Source organism: Pogona vitticeps, chromosome 6, assembly GCF_051106095.1.
Source record: "Pogona vitticeps strain Pit_001003342236 chromosome 6, PviZW2.1, whole genome shotgun sequence".
NCBI classification, from domain to species: Eukaryota; Metazoa; Chordata; class Lepidosauria; order Squamata; family Agamidae; genus Pogona; species Pogona vitticeps.
The window spans coordinates 37642982-37669077 of NC_135788.1; the positions used below are offsets into that span (position 1 = coordinate 37642982).

The window sequence follows — 26096 nt, forward strand, 5'->3', positions numbered from 1 at the left end:
AATGCAGAGATGAACAAGGGGCAATTGCTCACAGATAGCTTGTTTCAAAAATGAATATTGAATGGAAAATTTCCTGGTTTTGATGCTTACAGACGAATCCTATGACATCTACTTGAGAGCAACTGTTCATTAATTCAGTGAAGCTCACTTCCAGGTAACAAACTATATGGTTGAAGCTCCACTCAACAATAACTCACAAGTCATAATCCTAATTCTCATTCAAGGTGCAAACTACTGTACTTTGTTTATTTTACATAGCTGGCTTCTGAAGACTGAGATTGAATCCCGGAAGTGGGCAATAAATTAAAAATGTGTTTGGTTAAAAAGGCCAAAAAGCATCTGTTACAGAACATTTCCCAAGCCAAGGAAAGTTGCCAAATTGTTTTACGGTAGCAGCAGGCTTTCGGTGATTCAAGTGTATCTGAGTGGAACAGAGAAAGAGGATCATTTTAATCACCAGTAAGCTAAGAGCAGAGTCAGTTTTCATCACAGTATCTCAAAACAGTTTGGGATTACAATTTGATTGGCAATAGCTTATTAGGTTTTCAAGAAAATCCAGGGGAAAAAAGCTATCAAAATAAAGAGGTCAAGAGACATTCCTGCCAAAAATATCATTAATCCACAGCAGCTTGAGATTCCTCGGCCTCAAACAAACAATGTTTCTAAATCACATAGCTATATGAACGTTATATCAATACTTCCTCACTGGCTGCAATTTTAAAATTCACATGTAAAATCTCAGCCATGTAGCTAGCTATAAAACACTTAACAGGTAGAGGCAGTGTCTACTTACCTATTAGCCTACTAAATCAACTTGCTTCTTTTCCAGTCCAGTGAAGAGCAAGGCCAGGCTAAACAGCTAAATGAATTTAGTGCATGCCTAATAACTACCTCTAAACACATCCACAGAAGTCAGCAGCTATGCTACGGTAAACAGCATTCAAAACTTTTTCTATATACGTATTCACTACTCCCCCTTGTGGCTTACACTGCCCTTTGGATTCCCATTCTCTGGTCAAAAATATAAAAGGGAACTAATGAAGTACAGTACTTGCAGAGTAAATGAAAACGAAGAAAAGATATGCATCAAAATCTCTCTAAAAGGCAAGAGGGGAACAGATCTTATACACTAGATCAGTGGTTCTTAACCTTTGTTACTCGGATGTTTTTGAACTGCAACTCCCAGAAACCCCAGCCAGCACAGTTGGTGGTGAAGGCTTCTGGGAGTTGCGGTCCAAAACTCCTGAGTAACCCAAGGTTAAGAACCAGTGCACTAGATACACCAGAAGCAAAACAAAATCTAAAAAATTTAAAATGCAATAATGGAATGTCAAAGCCACTTCTGTCATTTTCACATGCCACTGGTTATTCAATATCTCTTACTTCCAACATAAGTAACTTAGTTCATTTTTGCACAAATGTCTGGATAATACTGTCTCAGGAACATGGGCAAAACCCTCTAGATAATGTAAGGGTTGCTATCACCACTTTACTACCTTCAGCCATAAAACAGACCACCACAACTTCCTCTAATTAAGAGGAACTACTCCACTGCATCATTGCCATTCTTTCCTGTCCACTTGATTTCTTCTAGTATCACTTCTCTATGTACTCTCTAATAATGTATATCACACGGATTCTCTTAGTGTTCACTGAAGAACCATGGCTATTATCAGAAAGCGATGTTTGTTCACTTAATTTGCAGCCACTGCTGGATTCCTTTACTGTCCCCTCAACATGAACCAAATTCTTCTTATCCCTATTGTCCTCAGAATGCTGTATTCTGGAAATGGGGCCTAAATCCAATTGTTAGTTCTAACTCAGAGTAGACACACTGCATCCATGGAATTTATATAACAGTTGGCTTATTCAGTTCCACTTGTTCTACTCTAGTTGGAATTAACAATCAGATTTAAGACAATGGATGTCAATATCCAATCTGTTACTTCCCCTAACGCTATCTTTTCAATATCGCTCTAATCTCCTAATATTCGTCCATGGTACTTTACTACTAGATTCCCTGAACAAGCTGAAATACCTCTTATAAGCACCTTAAACCAGTCTGGAGTTACCAGTGTTCCTTGTAAGAAGTTGTTTACCTGTGCTTTCAACCTGCGTGGTACAACATTATTATCTTTGAAGGGGAGCAATTTAGCATAGCATCTCTCATCTGTTATTTCCTTGTGATGGAATAGAATTTTTCCAAGTGAGTTAAAATGTTTTTGTTATTTAAGGATCTGCCTGGTAACTGGGTTAAATGGCAAGTGTGTCATTTTTTAATCCAATCATTCTGTTAAACTAAGATTCCCTCCCCCCATCTTTTAACTACTTGAGCACTCCTTGAATCTATAGGTCTCTGTGGCCACTCAGCTGCACTCAAGTATCATTGTGACATTTCTTAGCCAATAGTGATGAGATTTCCCCTTCTGCCTAAGTTCCAAAGATCAAAGCAAGCAAATTTTTCATAATGAAAATATTTGGCTTGCTTTTGGTTTGGTTTGGTCAGCCCTATTTTCTGGTGACCACATATGTTTTCAGTAACAGCAATCCATAGCACCCCTTTTTGAAAGGGGAGAAATCAGAGGGATCTGAAGTGCTAGCTGGATCCTTCTCATGGGTGAAGAAACAGATCCAGTACAAATGCAAAGATCATGCAAGTGCAATATAAAATAGACTGCACTGGAGAAAACAGCCCCTGAAGTGCGAACCAAATAGCTCTAACTTCCCTGATCTAGTCATGCTGTATGTTTGCTTTTTATTATTACAATAATCATGTACCATCAAGTCAATTCAGACTCATGGTGACTTTTTTCCAGGCTTTCCAGGTAGAAAATACTCAGAAGTGGTTCACCATTCCCTTCTTCTACAGGAGCGCTGGAACTGTGCAACTTGCCCAAGGTCTCATAGGCTGGCTGTTCTCCCAGGAGACACAGAGGGGATTTGAAATCCCAGCCTGTGGCTCCATAGCCAGATACCTAAACCACTGAGATATCGAACCAGCTTGTTGTTGATTAGCTGCATACAAATTATTTCAGCAGTGCCACTTCTGTGAACAGTCACAGTTCACAGAAGTACCAAATTTTGGCTTCACCTCTGAAATGACAGAAATACCCACAAAACCAATTCAATAGAATTGGTCAGAATAACAAACACAGTATCTACAAGCAATTATAACATATATTATGTTTACAACCAAGGATGCTGCAATGGATCTAGGCCTAGATTCTGCATCAGAACTTTCTTTCTCCCCTTCCCCCCCCCCCCACAACCCTGGGAGTTGCCTGAAAACTGGGTCCAGAAGGGTTTTTTTGGGGGGGGGGAATGGATTTTTGCAATTTCACAGGTGAGGCTGCAATGGGAAGGAGCAATTGCCCCTCTGACTTACACTGGTTTCTGCTGACACACCAGGGCATCCTCCAGCAAAGTGAGTTAAAGACAGATTGTGATCTGGTGTTAGGTTTCTGGTTTATCAGAAAGGTTATCTGGTTCCTGACGATTATCGATTTCGAGGAAGGATATCTGCTGCTAATCGGGATGGTGAATTAAAACCACATACGTTAAGCAACGGTGAGCGCAATCACTTATGTGAAAGCAAACCAAGTACTCGGTTCCTTATTCAAGGAACTATGTTACAGCTGGTGGACTCAGAGGTCTAGTAAAAACACAAACAACGGAATCCGCCTGATCACCAGGAGGAGGTGATCTTGAGCGTTATACCTTCTCCTTCTCCTCTCCCTGCTTTCGGGGATGTTGTCACCCCATCTTGGAGCCACCCAAGTCTCAGCATCATCATCCCTAGATTCAAAACTGAGTCTTTAAAGAAGAAGAAGAAGACAACGCCCCGCTCTGCCCTCGCCGAGGAGCTTCTCAAAACTACAGATTTGACAGCCTCCTAGAACACCTCCTCCGTCTTAATAAAATGCTTCAGTTTCCCACTTACCGGATCAGTGCAGAAGCCACTGGCATGCACAGTAAGCCCTGGGCAGCCTCCACCAATGACAGGTCCGCGTCGGCAAGAGAAGGCGGGCCCAAAACATAAACAAAAAAAAAGCCTGCCCATCTTAAAACGGGAAATAGCCTTACCCGGCGTCCAGAAGGCGGCTCCAGTCGCCGCTGATCTTTAACCTTGCTTCGGGTTCTCTTCCTGCGATTTCTTTTCGTCAGTTCGGAAGCACGTGGATCTCCGCAAAGCCTGACGCACGCACCCGCTTCCAAAGACTCTGGCATATACCCAAGTGAAAAACAGCCGTTCTTGTTTCTGTTTTTGCTAAGGATGGCAATCTATTGTAAGCTTGACTTCAGCCTTTTCCTACGGGGGGGCGGGGATTCAGCTTCCCCATAAACCTCGATAGGATCGGGTTGCGTGGAACTGATGGATGGAAATTAGCGTGCGCCTTGTTTCGCTTATAAGGGTTAATACGTTGCTTTAATAAGGTAACGATGTGTCCTTATCCCAGGCAAACCCCGCTCAGGCTCTGCGAAGTTTTATTTACTTCTGCAAAACACCAAGGGGGATGAGGAGAAATGAGAATTAACTCCATTTTCTCTATATACTGTATATTGTTTGCAGCTACTACTATTATATGGCAAAATTATTCAGCATCTCCCCTCATTTTAAGGAAGCAGTGCCTGTAAGGGGCTGTTCTGTTTTGCTTCTTGTCAGATTGGCGATCAGTACTGTGCTAACTTTTATATTTGTTGAGATAACTTTTCACAGGAGGTACAATAGAAACTCATAGGTTTCCTTTTCAAAGGAGCCTCTCATCCTTTAATCTTTTCTTTATAGGTCTTCAGTATACTGTTTCTCTTTATTTTCTCCTGGTGAGATAGCCTACTTCTCTGTTGGTTGTTCAGCTTTCCTGATCGGCTTAAATTTCTCTTTGATTTCTTAGATCTTCTGGAAGATATCTTTTGTTTTTCCCCTTTTGTTGTTCTCTACATCTTTGCACTGGTTGTTCTAGTTGTCTTTGTCTCTGGATCATGAGACGCTATGAGCTCTTCTGAAGGAAACTGGTGTATCTCATCTCTTGATTGTCCTCATGCATAACCTATACTGAGGACAAGGTTACCCTTAGAACAGAACATGGAGAGACAGAATGTTTTCCTATAGCCAAAGTTGTCAGCCAAGGGTGATTTTATCCCCTTATCTGTTCATTCTGTAGGCAGAACATATCCTATGGAAAACCACACTAGATTCAGATGAAAGATGTGTGAAAATTGGTAGGAGAGACATCAATAAACTAAGATATGGAGATCCATCTTACTAGCAGAAAACAGCAAAGACTTGAAATGACTTTTAGTGAAAATGAAAGAACAAAGGGCCAAAACAGGACTGTAGATGAACATTAAGAAGAAAAATTGTGACTACAAAGAAACTATACAATGTTTAACATTGACAATGTAGAAGCTGAAATAGTGAAATGTTTTGCATACTTTGGTTCAATCATCAATCCAAATGGAGACTGCAGCCAAGAAATCAGAAAAAGATTGAGACTTAGAAGGGCAACAGTGAAGGAACTAGAAAAAAACTTCAAGTGTAAAGATGTGTCACTGGAGACCAAGACCAAGGTCATCCACACTCCTGTAATCTCAGTCGCTATGTACGGGTGAGAAAGCTGGAAGGTAAAGAAAGCTGACAGGGAAAAATGATTTATTTGAAATATGGTCCTAGAGGAGAGCTTCGGGGATTCTGGATTGCCAGAAAGACAAACAAGAGGGTCCTAGAGCAGATCAAGCTTGAACTGTCTCTGGAGGGGAAAATGTTGAAACTGAGACTATCCTATTTTGGGCACATCATGAGAAGGCAGACTCTCGGAAAAAGACAACAATGCTGGGAAAGGCAGAAGGTAGTAGGAAAAGAGGAAGACCAAATATGAGATGGACTGACTTCCTAAATAAAACTACTGTACAGGTTTTAATTTACAAAAGCTGAGCAGAACTGTTAAAAACAGGTCATTTTGGAAATTGCTCATCCATGGGACCACCTTAGATCAGAGGAGACATGATAGCATATAAGAGCAATACTGTAGAAACATTTTCAAGTACTGTACAGTAATTAGAAACAAAAGCAAATTCTAGGGAGAGGTAGAAATTTTAGCCTTTAAAGTTTATACTTTCCTTTCAAACATTCACTGTTCCTATTACCTAGACAGTTTGGGTTTTAGAAAGTGTATCACAGATATTCCTTTCCCATGCTCTTTAGATATGAGGAGATGGAAATGTACAGAATTTCAAAAGATCTTTGCACTCTTCTGTTAAGCTGGAAGTATGTGTGTTTAATGTGCCATCAAATTGGGCCATTTATATGTGTCACTTATACTGACCCTAATAGGGATTTCAAAGTAAGTGAGACATTTAAGGAATGGTTTTATCAGTTACACGCAAACATCAGTGAATTTCCATGGCCAAGTGGTGTTTGAACCCTAGTTTCCTGAGTCCCGGCCAGCCATTCCGTGAGTGGGACAGAGGGAGTTACTCCCATATAAATTCAGTCATTGGCTTCTGACCAGCTGTGCATAGGAACAGGCTGTAAGTCTTGCATTCTTTTGCAAAACAAGATTCCATTATTGCAGTAAAATGTGTGTTAAGTTGTGGCGTGCTTACATATTTTTAGCACTATATTGATAGACTGAGAAAAATAAAAGCCATATGCATGCATATGTTGTTTAAGAATTATAATGGGCAAAGCTGCCAAGAAAAGTGTGGTGTGCATTTTTGCACACATTGATTCCAGAGCTGTTCAATAGATCACCTCACTCTGTCCCCAGTCAATAGTAATGGTTCTCTTAGTATACTTCCACAATGCAAGTCAGCACTTTTCTTATTTAGCACTTTTCTTATTCACCCGAGAGTCCTCTCTCCTTCCAAATGATCAATGTCTTGATTCCTATTATTCATTCACCTTACAGTTGCTTTCCTTACCTTGCTAATTTTTTCTCGAACATCAAAAGAAAGCATTGAAACCAGGTTTATTTCTATATAGGTATTTTCCATTTTCAGATCTCATAAGGTCCACATATAGAGCAACCCTCTCTGGAACTGTGGGAAATTAAAGAGGCAACTCCTGCCAGAGTCCACAAAAGAAGGGCCCTATCAGAGGGCATTTTCCTCAGGTCCCCTAAACATGTATCTGGTTCAGGTTATGTACAGGATTGCGTTGACACAGAAATGATAAGACACTTCTGTTTCTTTTTTTCTTTTTTCTTTTTTTTGATACAGGAAACAGTTCCTGGACTGGCCTTTCTGTGGCACCTTATAGTGTATATGAAGCTCAGAGTAGGCACGATTGAAGACGTAAGCCTCATACAGTGCTGTATAATAATAATAATTGCTTGCTGTCAAGTTGATTCTCTGTTAGGCAATCCTTTCAGAGGTTTTCTATGTAAACAGTACCCAGGCGTAGTTTACCATTCCTTTTTCTGGCTTTATCATTCCATTCCCTGAGACTGTGGAGCTTGCCCAAGGCTGCACAGGCTGGCTTTTCTCCAGGGAGGTGTGGTGAGGAATTGAACTCTGAACTAGATGCCTAACTCTCAGAGCTATCCAGCGAGCAGCAAAAAGGCTGACTCAAAATCTCTTCTTAGGGCCAAATCAGATGTTAAGAATTTTCTTCTTCTAATGATGAGTTATTTATAAGTAAGAATTTTGTGAGAGTGTCATATTAAAACTATCCCCACCCTCTCCCGCTTTCCCTTGGAGTTTCCTTTTTACTTTACTTTGTTTGGTGATTAATCTTCAAACACAGGATTCCTCTGAAGTCTGATTGTTTAAACAGGAATTTTGTTTAAAATGAGATTTTCAACACTTAAATGAGCTTATAGCTCTATAAAGTCTACATTATAACATGGTCCATGTAAGAGGGATGTCACAGTCCATTTCAGTCCAAACCTACACCAGTGTTTTGCAGTAATTTTGAAATGCAAACTCTGTTTTAGAGTGCCCCCTCCCCAATTAGTTGCAACTGGAATATATACTGTAATAAAGAGATCTACTGAGCACTTCATTACCCTTTCCACACAGAACTATGACAGAGATTTACAATCTCAGTTTTTGCAGCACCCACCCTCACTCTGGGAATAATTGGGATACCCAATTACTAACTTAATTTAGGGACTTACTAACCAGCATTGTCCACTTAATTCAAAATCAATAGCACATTTTGCAACTGTTTTGCAGCATGTGAAATACAATACAATACCTGTGCTAATGATTTAACATTTTTTGTACACTGCTTCTGTCCACTTGTACAACTGACTAAATATGACATAATGCCCTGTTATTGTTTCAGCAATAATTTCATTGTTTAGACACTGTAAAACTTTGACATTGTTTTTGACTGAAGTGGAGCATGTTGGCTTTGAGGTGCTTGGTAGGCTCATACAACTGGCTATGCTAGTTAAACCATTTTGGGGGCAAGTTTGCGCTGCAAATTGATTTCAAAACTTTGGCATATGTTTTTGGGGGAAGACAATGTTTGGTGCAGGGGTGCTAACTGGAAACCACAATATGATCTAGTTTATAAGGGGAGGAACTGTAAAGCATGGGCCTTGTGCTGCAAAATAATTGCAAATAATTGGCATAGGTTTTGAACAAATTCCACATTTCCAAGTTTGTAGTTAACAGAGGGATCCGTTTTGGCCTTGACTTATTCTTGGAACGGACACACTTGAATTAAATGTGAAAAGAGGAAAAAGGGCTGCTGGCCAGTGGTAGTATAGTTTGACAAGAAAGGTATAGAATTTCGGTGAATCAAAGTATACTGAATAAGATCACTTGATCCATTAAAAAAAAAGTTGCCAAATGACCGGAAAGAAACCAGCCTGGCCTGTTCCTGTGCATAAAAGAGCATTGTAATCTTGGCATAAAGCATGCTGTTTTACATGATGGGAATAAAATAACATGTGTTATGCAGCAGTAACATCTCAATAAAATACATGAAACTAGAAATCTGAACTGTAAACCAGCCTCCATATCCTCCATACCATGTACACAAACATACTCTATACTTAACTGTATTGCACAATAGATTTAATTGTTACCCACAAAACAAATAGCTACTACTGTGTGGCAGTTATGCTGCTATTAAAAACCAGGGAGCTGGTTAAAAGGTTGACGATTCCACCGGGATCTGTTTTGTGTGACATATTGCTTAATACATAAGAAAGGTGTCAGCTTTTTTTCTGACGAAGTCCCTGTGCCATGAACAGCTATCTAATACACAGAACGGCAACATTTACAATCTTTCCTAGCATAGAACAAAAGTGATGGGGTAAACTTCAATTTCTACATTTTTGCATATCAGCTATTGAGAGCACAGAAATCCTACCAGAGATGAGATGGTGAAACATAGTCTAAAATCTATGTGAATGGTGGAACAGCAACTATTTCTCAATATCCAAGTAGTTGCCCAATTGGCTATTGGATACAAAAAAGTAGTTTATATCCTGTCCATGTAGTTCCCTTGTTCTGCTCTTTCTTCCACCTATCATCAAGCAAACATAGATAGTTCTGTCATTTAATCACAGAGAATGCAAAGATTCTCTTGTTACAGTGAAAGGATGGAGATGACTTGTGCATAGATTTGTTCAAAGTGAGGGACTCTTGTACAGTATTGCCCTCTCAGTGGAGCAATCCAGTTCTAAGACTACGTTGAGGCAACTGATGGTGTTGGGCAGTGATTGATTCAGATTTCCTGAATGTCTTATCCTGATCTATACATACCACAAGTGCATTGCTGGTTTTGGTGGATCCACAATAAACCTTCTGTTTTGTCAGTCACACCAGTCTCCACATGCAAGGAGAGGCATAGCCCATAAAATCATCAAGGGCCAAGCCCATCAGCTTGGCTTCATCCAGTTTAGCCTGCCTGCCATGAGATTTACTGGGACGTAGCCGCTGCACATACTACAGCTACTTGGAGCCACAAATGAAAGCTGAGTGCCGGGTGAGGCCAATAATGACAGAAGAATTTGGCAGTCCAGTCATCTCCATACAAACACTCCATGCACCCCAGAGCACTGCAGCATTTATTCAGTGAAATAATATTCTAAATCTTGTCTCTCAGCAAATCACTATTCAGTGTAACAAGCTGTGTTTTTCAATTCCATGAGGACGGTATATCCAGGTGTGGTTCTGATTCAAATTATCCAGAGAACCCTAGAGGTCAGCTTCATTATTATTTTTTCAGAAGTAATACGTATAACTTCTACAGCATTTGTAGGCAAAAACCAAGGCTTTTATCCAGTAGGATTTCCATCACATTGTTCTCCAATCATAATTTGCACATCAGCAGGTGTACTGCTCCCCTGTCTCTTTCCAAACATCACAGCAGCTGTCTCACATCTGTATTCTACAGCCTGATACAACGTTTAGAGGAAAGGTAAATTAGAGACACAATCTCAGAGGTTCTCCTGCATTAGCAGATAAGACTTTATATCCTTTGTGTGCAATTACGTTGCAAAAGGCTTCAAATAAATAATCTATGGAAGTTGCAGCAGATTGAGAAATGGTTCAGTTAGTGGAGTGTCACAAGAGAGATCTTATTTATAGCTTGGGCTACTCTTAATGCTCATATTCTCAAAAAGTCAAAATGTTTGGTGAACCAAACAAATACGATTGTGCCCTGATGCAATGGCAAAGATAAACACAGTCCAAAAGCTATAAATAAAATCTGTTGCCCCATGACAGCTCACTCTAATAACATGAAAATCCATCCTGGCAGCCCCAAGCACTCTATGTTCCTGATCACGAAGTGTTTCACACAGTGAATGGCTGTTTAATAAAGTCATTAGTGTTGTATTAGTAAAAGTTCATTTCATTCTCACAGACGTTGCAGAAAAAAATCTGTTTAGGCAGCCTTGACAGAAAAGATGTGTGACAAAAATCACTCATTGGCATTTAAACATTTAAGGAAAATCACATAAGCGGGTTCTGATACGAATTTGACTTCACATGGCCAATAACAAACAGCAGCTATGGATTGCAAAAGGAAACTATATCGGTCACAGTTGCATAAGACCTAACTGATGACTCCTTCTCCTCAAAGAGAAATTCAGAGTTTTTTTTACGGCCGATCACAGTTTATAAAATTCAACCTAAAGAGCTATCTCTGTGTTGGGATTTCCAGGAATATACAAGTCTTTTTATATGGTTCATATAATCTTCAGTGCACACCTTTGCTTCCAGACAGATTTATTCCACGTGTAACTGCACCAGGAAACTCCCTATATATGGTTACTATGGGGCATAATAATATCTCAGTGGAGAAACATATCTCAGCGATGGCTAGGCCCGCCTTTTTCCATCTTAAGCAGATTGCACCCCTGCAGTCCTCCCTCAACAGGAAATTGGTGATAACGCTAGTTCATGCACTGGTCATCTTGAAGATTGACTATTGGAATGCTCTCTACATGGGGCTGCCCTTGTAGGTAATACGGGAAGCTGCAGCAGGTGCAAAATGCGACAGTCGGGCTGATTTCGGGGATTTTGAAATTTCATATCTCCCTGGTCTTGGCTTGCCTTTGCTCACTGCTGGTCTGCTTCTATGCCAAATTCAATGTACTAATGTTGACATACAAAGCCCTGAATTGTTTGGGACCTCGCTACCTATTGGAGCACCTCTTCCTGTGCCTTCCATTACCTATACAAGTCATACATCTCAGGCCTTGATGATGTGGTAGTCACCCTGAGGAAGGCCAGGAAGGCCATGACCAGGAACCAGGCCTCCTCAGTGGTGGCTGCCTTATTGTGGAACACTCCCTGTAGAGGTGCACTGGGCACCTTCCCTTCTAATATTTAGAACACACATTAAAACATTGGTTTTCAGGCAAGCGTTTCAGGACAAACCCCCTCCCCCTTATAACAGTTTGTTATTTATTTTTATTTATTCTTTTACATTGATTTTACTATCTATTTTGTATTTTGGTTCCGTTGCCACCATCTTGGGCTCTCAGGAGTGTTATTTCCGTTTTATATTTTTTGTGATTTAGGAGGGAAATGAGTTTCTTTAAAGTTTTCCTTTTTTGTTGGAAGCCATCCAGAGTTATAGTGTACCATTAGGTAGTGCAGTATAGAAGGTAAATAAATAAATAAATAAATAAATAAATAAATAAATAAATAAATAAATAAATAAATAAATAAACAAACAAACAAACAAACAAATAAATAAATATTATACAGTTTTCCCACAAATGTCTCTGTAGGAGTGCCTACAAAACAAACTTCTTTGTATTTTGTGAAGATAATTTAAGGATTAAAAGGGACAAACCCCCCAATTATATCAATAACTTCATTATGTACAAACCTATAATAACAATGGGAAGCTTGTGACCCCTCCTCTCCAATGGAAACATAAAACTTATTTCCAAACTATGCATTAATAGGTCTACTTGTCACTTGTATATGTTCCTGCTTACTTCCACTTATCCAGCTCAGAGCAGAGTGCATGAGGATTGTCCCACTAATTACAGCAGGCATGCTTACAACAGACTTCACTGAGCATATAAGACTAGATGGGCTAATTATCCCAGTCTGGATCAGATTGTGCTAAACAGGGTTGTTTTAAGGTGTGGCATGTCATTTGGGGCAATCTTTGCATCCAACATGCAAGGATCAACCACACCTCAAGTGCTCCAGTTTTAATGAACTGGACTGATTTTCTTTCTGTTTAAAAGTAAAGTGGAGAAAAACCTATCTCCTTTCTCTTCCTTTGTGCTTTCCTAAGCTCACCTGTGGAGGGAAAAGAAAAGGAAGATTTCATTTTTTTTTTAAAAAAAAATGCTGCTCTCAGTGATACTTTAAAAGGGCTTTTTAAAAAAATGTTAGCAAGAATTCCTCTTGCCTTCGTTCCACAGGCAAGCAGCAAAGAAGGTTTCCATTTCTCAATACTATTAAGCAATTTCACAGACAACCAGCCAGCCAGTTACTTTTGTTCAATCCCTGCAATCATTCAGGCCGGAGCCAAATAACAATGGAAAGTCCTACACAGACACACACTTCAAAAATAGTTCCTGTATGGAAAGCCATGGGTAGGTGTTGATCAGGGGCAGGCTGATTTGTGATGTATATGATGAACCAACCTGTCCTTCACCCTGTCAGGTCAGAGAGTCTGAAGCATGAACATATCCTTACATGCCCCACAGAACTGTATAGATCTCTAGGGAAAAATCAGAAGCCTGTGTTTGTTACAACTGTCATTGATCCCAGAAAGGGTTAATTCTAGAATGAAACCAGATAACCATTTCCAATCATATCAGATTTCATCTGGGAATCTTTTCATTGTTGCAATATTCCAGGCAGCATCAGCATCCAAAAGTAACAACCCAAAATATATTAAAAACAGTCTTACATCACCCTTGTAACATGTGAAAAGCTGCAAGTGTAACTGCCATCCAAATTCTTACAACTATGAGACGTTGCAAACAAAAATATATTAAAAAACAAAATTTAAGTTGTAGGCAGAACTTAAATTATGTTATAATCATGTTTCAAAATTGCTGGAGGATGCATACATTCTAAAAATGCAGGAGCTTATGTATAGCATGAAAAGCAAAGAATACATCTCTAAAATACATCATTAAAAGTAAATTCTGAGCAATCTTTAACCTTTAAGCATATTACTGGAAACACATGAAAAATATATATATTTTGCTCACCCAGTCAAGTCGGTTTGCATCTATGCAGGAAAATTCTTGTTATCCTTGTCTGTTCCAAGGTGCTGCTGTGATCTGTGCTGCTACATGTTGCTGCTCTTTGATGTTCTGGTGCCTAGTGTCAGCATTGTTGGTTAACTGTGTGTGTGTCATGGCATCTTCTTGTGTGTCTCTTTGCCTCACAGTGTATTTATATTTCTCTCACTCTCTCTTTTAACATTTCCCTTCAACTATAAACTGACTTTTGCTAGTGTAGTAATTACTGATCCCTATAAATGGTCAGAATTTTTTTCAGTGGAAATCTCTATTGCTTTTACAACTCTCTTGAGGCTGGCATGTTGCCCTTACAACAAATAACAGCAATTGTTTTGACTAAATAGATCCCTGCACTTTTGTGAATATTAATTTGTTTGGGTACCACTTTATCAGGCAGGCAAAATGCTATGGGCATAAAGTGTTGGTGAACTAAGTTGGTCAGGGTCCAATTTGTTCTAACCTCATTTTGGGACTCAATTGTTTTTCTATTTCTTTTCGTTTGTTTATACATTCAACTGTCAGCCATGAAAGAGATTATTCTGCAAGGCAATGTTATTGCACATTGACTTGCTGTCAAACTTGGCAGGAGAGTTGGTTGATTGTCTTGCAGTGCATTTTTAGTAAACAGTTGTTCAAACCTCATTTTTAAAACACAATGGATATTTTCAGGATTAAATTTTTTTCTACACCCCACTTAACTTTTTCTAGCACTGTATACACACAAAAGAGGGATGTGGGTGGTGTTGCAGGTTAAATCGCTGAGCCACTGGGCTGTCAATCAAAAGGCTGGCAGTTCGAATCCATGTGACAGGGTCAGTTCCTGTTGCTTGCCCAGATCCTGCCAACCTAGCAGTTTGAAAGCATGCAAACGTGAGTAAATGAATAGGTACCACCTTGGTGGGAAGGTAATGGCATTCTGTGTCATGCTGGCCACATGATCACAGAAGCTGTCTATGGACAAACGCCGACTCTTCAGCTAACAAATGGGGATGAGGACCAGCCCCCAGAGTAGGAAATGACTGGACTTAATTGTCAAGGGGAACCTTTTCCTTTACTTTATACTCCAAAATTTCACATCTTGAAAACTCAGTGCCCATAGGCACTGACATTCTGTGGTTTTTTAAATGCCTCCAAATAGAATTTCCTCCTGTGAATAAAGGAACAATCCAAAGCACTCAACTGTTTTCTGGAGAATAAGTCTGGTTGATATGAAACCCTGTGGGCTAAATTAAATTGTTAGTCCCTCTTAGAGTAACAAGAGGGCTTACCTCACTGTTGACTTAACATGTCCTATTCATTTAATGGATCTAACAATCAGATATCTGTATCTATATCTATGTCTATGTCTATATCAATAAATATAAGTTAGAATTTATATCAGATGTAACCATGTGATCACTGTACATCACATACCTATAAGTTTATTAGTCCTAGAGATATTCATAAACTATTAAATTTATTTACATGCAGATACTTTTTACAACCTTTTCTGGTGCACCCCTAATCCCTTTTAATGTACAATTTAATATGCTGTTTTAAAAGCGCTATCAAGGGCACTTATCTGATCATTTTTATAAGAATTTGCATTTTCACTGACGTTTAGTTCAAAAGTCAACATGATGACAAGAGAGGCATTCTATTTTTGTATAAATGGTAAGTGGTGGGTGTCCCTCAGAGGAATCAAGGAAAGCCCTGAGTTTGATCTTTGATGGATTTTAGTTTTTATCATGAACCTGAGTAATCAATATTGTAATGTGGCAGTAGTAATGATGCTGATGCTGCCTGTGGCACTGATAAACTCACCTTTGTATCACAGAGGAGTTGAGCAGACTATTATTAGCCTAGTTGTTTTCAATCCCGGACAGGGCAAAATAATCAGAAAGAAGCAGAAGCAAAAGAAAACATTACAAAATTGAAAATAGAGCTGTCTCTGCTGGAGAGAGAAGTGGTTTCTGTAACAAACATAATTACAATACATGCATCCACTGCTTGGAATAATGTGAGAGGGTGATCTGTGTACCCACTCAGTCTGCTTTCCAGGTGGTAACTGCTGACGACAAACTTCAAGACTCTTGGTTCTCCCTTCTTGTGATTCTTTACCTTTAAACCATACTCAGACTGGACAGTCCTTAAAATGTCCTCTGTGAAAGGTGACATGAGGCAACAAAAGAGAAAGAAAATGGCAACAGAGGCTTCGTAGTCATGGAAGCAGGACACACCAGATATTTTTTTGTTGGCTTCTACTTCTTTCAACAGTTCTTTCTAGAATAACATGAATGGATATCAATATGACTAAATCAGTTGTTTTATTAGCATCTCATTGTTTTGTTTTGTAAAAGTACAATAAAACATTCGTTGCTCATTCTTAATCTCCCTCAATGGTGTAAGAAGGAGGGAGAGGGAGAGAGAGAGACCCCTCTCTTGGGACTGCTGTCCCTCCCACCAACCGCTGAGAAAGAGAGCCAGACCCCACCAGTTCCCCCAATCCGGAAGACGAGACCTCCTGGACATGACCCTTGGAATTTGGAGGGGAATTTGAAAGGATTCATGATCGCAGAACTCAGGAGTAATTTGGCGGGTGCGGGAGAAAAAAGGCGGGAGATAGTAGAGGCGGGATTGGGGGATATAAAGAAGGGGGAAGGAGAGTTGCCAGTAGGCTGGGAGTGGATCTAGGTAGAAGATCCATGAACCAGAAAGACCGAGAAACTGTGGGTCCCCAAGGAAGAAGTAGACAAGCAGAGGCGGCATGAGTTAAGCGCCAAACCTTCATATTGGGGAGAATAAGAAACTAAGGAGTGGACGAGGAAGCTGAGAGAGGAAAGAGAGAGAGCTGAAAAAGAATGAAAGGAAACACTAGAATGGAGGATTTGGGAGAATCAACAAAGGGAATTCCTGGAGTCCCGTGGGAGACAGGGGAACCCCCCAGAGATTGTGACTGGGTGGACATTTGAGAGGAAGACACAATCCTCCTACTGGAAGGAGAAGAGAGACTACTACTGAATGCTGACACCCCACCGGAGTGGCCCGAGCCCTGGAATAGCCAGGGTAAAAACCCTTTCAAAATACTGTAGATGATTGGAACCCCACTTCAGACCCATTGTCAAAAGGGGAGAACGTTTGGAATGCTTTTGTTGATACTGGACTGTTGTTGAATACCTCAATAAATGTTACCCCCATTTCTAAACCAAGGAGAGTGGGTGCGTTCAAGTGTTGGAGCAAAATACTGAACCCTCACAAATGGATTATCCAGTCAAAACAAATTCGGAGCCTGTTGGTCCTGATTCTGGTATTAATTTCTATATGTGGTAAGGTCACCAGGTCATCTTGTTAGCATGCTGGTTTTACATACTTTGCTTAAAATTTCTGGTGAAATTTTCAGGCCATACTGGGAATATTTAAATTTATAACCCTATACCGCAGCCTTTCCCAACCTGGAATCTCTCAGATACTTTCAGCTGCAACTATAATTGTTTCCAACCAGTATAATCATACTGGTTGGAATTGGTGGTGATTGTAGTCTACCACATTTGGAGAGCACTGGCTTAAGGAGGACTGATGTAATACAGTGGTGCCTCGCTAGACACTTACCCCCGCATGACAGTTTTTGTGCTACACATTGGCTTTTTGCGATCGCTATAGTGATTCGCAAAACATTGATTCCTATGGGGGAATTTCGGTGGACAATGTTTGGTCCCTGCTTCACAAACCAATTTTCACTAGGCAACGATTTTGACAGCTCCCTAGGTGTTTTCGGGACCTAAGCTTCACAAGACAGCGATTTAAACAGCTGATCGGCGGTTCACAAAGCGGCTTTCCTATGGCCGATCTTCGCTAGACAACGATGATTCTTCCTCATTGGAACGCATTAAACAAGTTTCAATGCATTCCAATGGGGAAATGCTTTTCGCTAGACAATGATTTTGCTAAACAGCGATTTCAGTGGAACAGATTATCATGGTCTAGCGAGGCACCACTTGTACATGATGTGATGGTCCATGAGACATGGACAGAATGCAACATTCCACCGGGTGAAACATTTTCCATCACTGCTGAATTCTCTCTTCTGTGTAACTCTAAAAGCAACAGGGATCCTATTACACAGGCATTTTTCATTCAGCACATGCCCACATCCTAACATACTGATCTTAGCAAATGTATTACTTTGACTTAATTCTAGTTATTTTCAGCAAGTCATGCTTTGGTCAAAAGACTGTGGGTGGCCTGAAAGGATATGATTACAGTGACTAATTTATGGAGAGATGGTACAGTCATACTGTAATTGCAGCTAGATAGGAAACTAGATATTCCCAGCAGGTGCTGGCAGTGCTAATCACTCACCAGGCCTTAAACAAATATAAGGCTCACCAGGCCTTCAACAAATATCAAAGGGCAATTTTTAAAAAGACTCTGCTGTTCTTTTTCTACACCAGCACACAGAGAGACTACTAACCATATACTCTTTTGAACTTCCATGCCACCCGTTTTTCCAATATACTGTGTGATTCAGATAATATAGCATCACGTTATGAAACAAAGAGTGCATGTTATTTACTTATTTTTTATTTTTAGGAATCTAATGTAACAAGAAAACAAATTTATTTGGCACAATCCAGAAAAATTAGAATGCATGTATGTCAAGAAACTGAAAAGTAAGGAATGATGGCTTCCAGGTGATCTATAAAGTGAACTTTCTGTTGGCTGTGAAGCTGGGAGGGAGAGGAGGAGAGGGGAAGAAACTGACCATTTGGTGATGGATTAAGGAAATTGGAGCACATGGGTGTCATCTTGTTATGGAGGAATGTCAAGGATCATAAAACATCCTCCCTTCTCAGGGCACTATCATCTGGTAAAAGACGGTTTCAGTTGAGGAGAAGGGAGGGAAAATGAGTAAAGTTACTTTAACACAAATTGCTTCCTTCCAGAAGGTTAATGAGAATATGTTATGCCATTGGTGGAAATGTGGGGAAAGATCTAAAATGTGAATGAGGAATATAAAAAGGAAAAGAGCAAGGAGTAGTTAGCTTGTTTTCTCAAAGGAGTTACTGAGCTCATGTAGTTTTGCCTAAGCCTCTAATTTATTTTGCTGAATAATATTACTCTGCTCTTGTTATAAATTTTTAAATGTTTTAATCATTTGGAGAATGTTTGAACATTCATTTTTCCTTTTGTCCCTTTGCAACTTTTTTATTCTAATAAAACTTTAATTTGTTTTGTTTCTTGGAAGAAGGGGGTTAGTGGTACTGGAGAAAACATTTGACCTCACTTTTTGAGCAGTTGTGGGTGTTTTGTATTTTTCACTTTGCGAGGTTGGTGTGTGAATCAAATCAGGCATTGTTGTGAGTTTTTTGCTAGCTTCCCTGTAACAATTAATAGTCTGTGAACTCAGAGTGGTGGGGAAGGGGTAGACCAGGAAGACTGCCCTAAACCTTGATGTGAAACCCTCCTGTATTTTATCCACTTCAGAGAATTGGGTAGCAGGGCAGTGGAGTTGTAGGTGTGGACCTCTCTGGTCTCACCTGACATCTTTCACAATATACATACAGTAGGTCCTTCTATATATGACAGACACCCATGTGAAGGAGTGGCTAGAATGATGACCTACAGTTTGGGAGATGTAGGTTTCCATTCCCACTTGGCCTTAAATGTTACAAGATAACCTTGGGCCAGTCATACTTACATGTTGTTGTTGTTGTTTAGTCATTAACTCGTGTCCGACTCTTCGTGACTCCATAGACCAGAGCACGCAAGGCTGTCCTGTCTTCCGCTGCCTCCTGGAGTTGGGTCAAATTCATATTGGTCGCTTCAGTGACACTGTCCAACCATCTCATCCTCTGTCATCCCCTTCTCTTCTTGCCTTCACACTTTACCAACATCAGTGTCTTTTCCAGGGAGTCTTCTCTTCTCATGAGATGGCCAAAGTATTGGAGCCTCCGCTTTAGGATCTGTCCTTCCGGTGAGCACTCAGGTTTGATTTCCATTCAGTTGATAGGTTTGTTCTCTTTGCAGTCCAGGGGACTCTCAAGAGTCTCCTCCAGCACTACAATTCAAAAGCATCAATTCTTTGGCGGTCAGCCTTTTTTATGGTCCAGCTCTCACTTCCATACATCACTACTGGAAATATCATAGCTTTGACTATGCGGACTTTTGTCGGCAAGGCGATGTCTCTGCTTTTTAAGATGCTGTCTGGGTTTGTCATCGCTTTCCTCCCAAGAAGCAGGCATCTTTTAATTTCATGGCTGCTATCACCATCTGCAGTGATCATGGAGCCCAAGAAAGTAAAATCTGTCACTGCCACCATATCTTCCCCTTCTATTTGCCGGGAGGTGATGGGACCAGTGGCCATGATCTTAGTTTTTTTGATGTTAAGCTTTAGACCATTTTCACCCTCATTAAGAGGTTCTTTAAGTCCTCCTCACTTTCTGCCATCAGAGTGGTATCATCTGCATATCTGAGGTTATTAATATTTCTTCCAGCAATCTTAATTCCGGCTTGGGAGTCCTGCCTTTCACATGATATATTCTGCATATAAGTTAAATAAGCAGGGGGACAATATACTGTACAGCTTTTCATACTCCTTTCCCAATTTTGAACCAATCAGTTGTTCCATATCCAGTTGAAGCCTACCTTGTAAGATTTTGAGCATAACCTTGCTAGTGTGTGAAATGAGTGCAATTGTACAGTATTTGGAACATTCTTTGGCAGATAATAGAAGATTCTACAGAAATCTTCTAATATCCACCACCACCATCATAGCAACAAGGTTTAAACAACAAGGATAGAGTAAAAGTTGTATTAAAACAAATTAAGTACAGTATTTTTATGGCATAGACCCATGACAAACCAGAATGGTTTGTTTTCTCCCCCACATCCCAGGAATGTTCTCTTGTCTTGACAAGATGCCTGATAAACAATCGTGCTTAAATCTTTTAATATCCCTGCAGAACTGCATCTGACCTGCAACTGCTGAAGACACAGAGATCTGAGAGTCAGGAAAGTGGAAAGCTTAACCACAAGACCTGTAAATTTGCATGGATAAAACAGCAAATTCTCCACCTGAATGTGACATTTGGGGTGAGTCTTCAGAGAAACAGAAATAACAGGTATGGTTAGTTCCTGTATAATAAGCTGTTTTCTCAAAAGGATCAAACAGGCTGGGTGGAATTGTGCAAAACAAACAGAACTAAGATCAGTCAAACATTATTCCATGAATGGACGAAGAAAACATTCCGAGTAATATTCATATACGGAATGCCCACAGGAATTGTGTTTTACATTCTGCACAACTTTTTTTAATCTCCGAGACCAAAACAAAAATATGGTGGATGACAGTTTGTCCTAAATTTAAAACTTTTGTTAAGAGAGAAAAAACCAAGCAAAAGTAACCATTAATAATCACTTATTCCCCAAACATCTGGAAGATTTTCCTCTCTCTCCTAGTTTGACAGGAATGTTCATCACATAAGTTTACACTTTGATTTCACTCAGAAACAATTTCCTGTCAAGGAGGCATTTTGTTGATGGGTTTAAAACAAGCTTAGTAGTGTTATATTACATGAATAAGATGGAACTATGAAACATAAGAGCTACTCTTACAGATAGTAGAAGCACTGTTTCAAATCTAAGATGTGAAAATAGAGATGTATTATTATGAGAAACTCCTCAGAAAATCAGGAGAAAAGGAAACATTCATATTAACCTTGAATTTCTCAGTCTACATTGGCCATTTACCCCACAATTTACATTCAATTGGACACAGATGAATTTCAGTTACAACCCAGTGACTACAGTGGTGCCTCGCTTAACGATTACCTTGTTAAATGACGAAACCGCTTGACGATGAAGTTTTTGCAATCACTTTTGCGATCGCAAAATGATGTTCTAATAGGAAAAATTCACTTCACGATGATCGGTTCCCTGCCTCGGGAACCGAGTTTTCGCTAGACAACAATTTTCAAACAACTGATCGGCGGCTCTAAAATGGCCACCCGCTGTGTAAAATGGCTCCCCGCTGTGCTTTAGGACAGATTTCTCGCTATACAGGCACTGGAAAATGGCTGCCCTATGGAGGATCTTCGCTTTACGGTGAGGTATTTAGACCATTGGAACGCATTGAAGGGTTTTCAGTGCGTTTCAATGGGTTTTTAAAATTTGCTTGATGACGATTTCGCTTAACACTAATTTTGCTGGAATGGATTAACGTCGTCAAGCGAGGCACCACTATACAGGATGTAAATCGCAATGTGAGGAAGCCCACTGTGGAATTTTATTTTTGAGCAGAGAATCATTTTTAATGTTCAGCTGGTAGGGATGGTGTAGTTGTTCTGATAGTGTTGGCATCACTTTTGTCCTCTTTCTGCCTGTGCCAGTGCAAAGGGGTACTCATGGGAGGGTACTCACCCACTAGCTGCTAGGTAGGCACATGCACAGAGGCAGCAGCTGACTCCTGGCAGAGAAGCTGGATGACACCCACAGTGGTAGGCAGCAGAAGAGGTGACAGCAGTGGCAGAAGCAGAGAGGCAGAGGGGACGGGGGCAATGGGAAGGCGGCAGGCGGGCAGCCCCTTTTGCCAAAGCAAACAAAACACCAAAGGAAAGAAGTTGGGTTTTTTGTTTTGCTTTGGCAAAATGGGATCCCCAAACATTCTTGAAATAAACCATGAACCAACCCAGTTTGGCTTTTTTTGGGGGGGGGGTTCATGGTTTGTTTTGTGCCCATATAAAGTCCTGACGCTAAGAGCTCTTTAAGAGTGATATGAAGTGCCTTAGAAGGTGATGAACTCTCCCTCGCTGGATGTTTCCAAACAAAGGTTCAATGAATATTTATGGCCAAATTCTATGAGGAACTTGCTCCCCTCTATTCAGCACTGGTTGGGCATCATCTAGAGTACTGTGACCAGTTCTGGACATCTGAAGAATGTATGATGATTGCAGAAAGAAGTTAATCTCTCCACTAATAGGTGTCTCTCTGCACAGTAGTCCTACAGATTTGTTACTGTCCTATTTATATTACTGATAGGGTATCTAAATTTTTCTTGATTTCTATGAGAACTAGAGAGAAAATGTTGCAATCACTTTGAAAGAAGGATTCATATACAGTACTCTATATAGGAGTTTTCTGTATGTTCTGTCTTTTTATAATCTTGCTGGCCTGCGGCCGTAATAAAGAATTATGATGATGATGATCAGGGGACTGGAAACCAACCCCTATGAGGAAAGGCTGAAAGAATTGGGCATGTTTATTATTATTTATTGTTTCTTATTTAAACTATTTTTACCTTTCTCCTTAAAAGGACCCAGGGCAACTTGCATCATTAAAAAGCCAATATTTAAAAGCTAAAAACAATAAGTATGCAAAAAAATTAAATTATTACCATATTTTTCCATTTATAAGATGACCCAATGTATAAGATAACCCCCCCTTTTCTAACCCCAAATTAGAAAAAGCAGGGATCAAAGGGCTCCAATTTTGCTAATCCCCGTGCCTTGGCAAAAGGCAAGGCAAGTGGCTGTCAAAGTGACTGCTGCTTTTCCTTGCCTTTTGAGAAGGCACGGAGCTTAGCAAAAAGGAAGAAAGCAATGCCTCCTCTTCCTTTTTACTAAGCCCTGTGCCTCGCAAAAGGCAGCAGTAAAGAGCTGCCTTCCATGTATAAAACGACTCTCATTTTTTTCTCAAATTATTTAAAGAAAAAGTGTCATTTTATACACAAAATTATGCTTTTAAAAAGTAAACAAAATTAATAGTTAAAAAACATGTAAGTGCAACCAAACATATCAATACATGTAAAAAAAAAATCCCTCTCAGATAACCTAAGGAAAAGCCTGCCTGAAGAGAAAGGTATTCGCCTCCTTGCAGAAGGACAACAAAGATGGGGCCATATTATTCTGAGAAAAGAAGACTGAGGGTGATAAAATAGCACTTATTAATACTTCAAAGGTAGTCATACAGAGGAGGGGCAGGATCTGTTCTCAAATCATTCAGAATGCAGGACATGTAATAATGGGCTCAAGTTAGAGGAAGCCAGATCTCAGTTGAATATGAGGAAAAACTTATTAACTGTTAGAGCAGTACAATGGAATGAATTACCTTGGAAAGTGGTGAGTGCTCCAGTGCTGGAGGCATTGAAGAGAACATTGGAGAACCATCTGCTTTGATTTGGATCCTTGCATGGGGCAGGGGGTTGAGCCCGATGGCCTTATAGGCCTATTCAAAATAAATTATTTTATAATTCTATGATCCTGTATCTACTACTTTTTCAATTTGCCAATTCTACACAGAGCCCCCCTTTCCCATTCATGACATGACCTGGGCCACTTTGTTTTATTTTTATCTCTTTATTTATATCTTGACTCCCCCCCTACAAAAAAACTAGAGCACTTCACTTTTGGATTCCCTTTTGATTACTATACCATCTCCCCTTATACTGTTATTTTTTTTTCCAATCAGCTGGACAACAAAGATCTTGATTTGGATCAAAATAATTGCACAAGTACATAAAAAAGTCATTCCTTGAATCTATTTTCCATTCTTCTTGAAATATTTTTAGTCATATTGCTTCATCACCTTGTTCATTATGCAAACAATGTGGGATGTTTTATGCTCTTAATTTCACCAGAGATGGTGAAGTTAAGTCATATGACACTGATGTCATAGATCAGCTATCATGGATCTCAATTATTTAGCATTCCTGAACAAAATTCCCATCAAGGGGAGGCAGACAGTTATGTTTAGTAATTAACTGCAACTTGAAGTGGTTGCCTTTGTCAACAGTGAATGCTGTTCTTATTAATTATATTCTCCCGATCTATAATAACAATAAAGCGGAGGGGAGAGGAGCTATTTTAGCAATCTTGGAAGAAAGTGTAAAGTCAGGTAAGAACCTATCAAGATGCATACTACAGCTATATTATAATTTCATTGCATGCTCCAGCTTCATTTGTGTTGTTTCTTACAACATACAACCAGCTGCGAAGTTATAAATCTCTCTGTTTTATTTACAATTTTTATCTCTGTCTAGAATTTGCAATCCTGTCTTCCTCTTCATGAATCTTTATCTTGAACTGGCCCTTCTAAGACCTGTCTCTTCAGAAGCAAGCCCAATCATAATTCCAATTGAGTACAGGCCCTCAGTTCCTAGTGCATGGCCTCATGTAGGTGTGTGTACTTCATATCTTATGTACAACATGGTTTTCAAAGCTGAACTGACTAGATGAGCCCAGCATGTATACATAGGACCATTGATTCACAAAGTGAATTAAAGGCAAGTCTAACATTAAGAAATCTAGTGTCTTTAACAGAAATAAATCCTGAATTGAGAAATATGTTTCTTTTTCAACTTGCCTCCAGAAATCTGTTGTGATGTGAGAAGGGGCAGTCTGTCTTATGGCATCCAGCATGGATTGCTGGCATGCCATAACCTGTAGTCAGACTGCAAGGCTGGCATCATATGTCTGCAGCTTTGGCACCGTATTCTGCTGTGTGGCATAATTATTGATGCAGACCTTCATATGCTGTTTGAGATTACATTGCTCTAGGCAGGTTTTTAAAATGCCTGTACCTGGAAAGTATCCAGGAATTGTTGCTGATCCCTACTTTTCAGGGGCATGAAATTCCAGCAGTAAACATGTGATACAATTTAAATGGTCTTCAGTATTTAACAATGGTAAATATATCTTATTTGTTTCCAGTTCTTCCAGCATTGCTTTCCAATGGGCCTTTACACACATCATTTTGTGTGTGGAATGTAATGCATGCATGTTTGTTTTCACTTGCATTGCCCACTTCGTCTCCCCACAAAGTTTGGTTATATGGATATAATGTGTGCCCCCCCCCCAAATTCCATGCACAGTATTTTGTGCCTCAGGAAAATCCAATAATTCCATCCAGTAAATTGCAAATTAATTACTACTGTAAAGGTAAAGGTAAAGGTTCCCCTTGACAATTTTTGTCCAGTCGTGTTCGACTCTAGGGGGTGGTGCACATCCCCGTTTCCAAGCCATAGAGCCAGCATTTTGTCCGAAGACAATCTTCCGTGGTCACATGGCCAGTGCGACTTAGACACAGAACGCTGTTACCTCCCCACCGAGGTGGTTCCTATTTATCTACTCGCATTTGCATGCTTTCGAACTGCTAGGTTGGCAGGAGCTGAGACAAGCGACGGGAGCTCACTCCGTCACGTGGATTCGAACTTACAGCTGCAGATGTACAGATCTTACAGCACAGAGGCTTCTGCGGTTTAACCTGCAACGCCACCACATCCCTGATAATTACTACTGTACTTGAATGTAATTTACGCGTAGGCTGAAATCTTACTATATACTAGTTAGGAACAGACTGAATGTTACAAATGTTCTTTCACCAAGTAACAAGATTTCAGTCAGAGCATGCAAAAACATACTTACAGTATTGTATGTA

General features: G+C 39.9%; 1 protein-coding gene and 1 long non-coding RNA gene across 7 annotated transcripts in view; one reads left to right on the plus strand and one right to left on the minus strand.

Annotated features, from left to right (window-relative positions):
• CPVL (carboxypeptidase vitellogenic like) overlaps window positions 1–4497 on the minus strand; it is a 41641-nt gene extending 37144 nt beyond the window's left edge. The window contains exon 1 of one of the 4 annotated variants that reach the window (XM_020780446.3): window positions 4084–4497. The gene's annotated coding sequence lies outside the window, so the exon portion shown is untranslated. Of the gene's footprint in view, window positions 1–793; window positions 966–3385 lie in introns of those variants that run through there. The other 3 variants (XM_020780435.3, XM_020780453.3, XM_020780427.3) reach the window with 3 other exon arrangements.
• On the plus strand, window positions 4095–25353 carry LOC140708164 (uncharacterized). Of its 3 annotated transcripts, none has more exons than XR_013537227.1 (3): window positions 4095–4286; window positions 20627–20785; window positions 24700–25353. It is a non-coding gene; the product is annotated as an uncharacterized LOC140708164 (long non-coding RNA). The 3 variants fall into 3 exon arrangements; XR_012088330.2 differs by lacking the exon at window positions 4095–4286 and adding an exon at window positions 19065–19638; XR_013537228.1 differs by lacking the exons at window positions 20627–20785; window positions 24700–25353 and adding an exon at window positions 5163–7675 and having other exon boundaries at window positions 4149–4286.
• The last annotated feature ends 743 nt before the right edge of the window (window positions 25354–26096 follow it).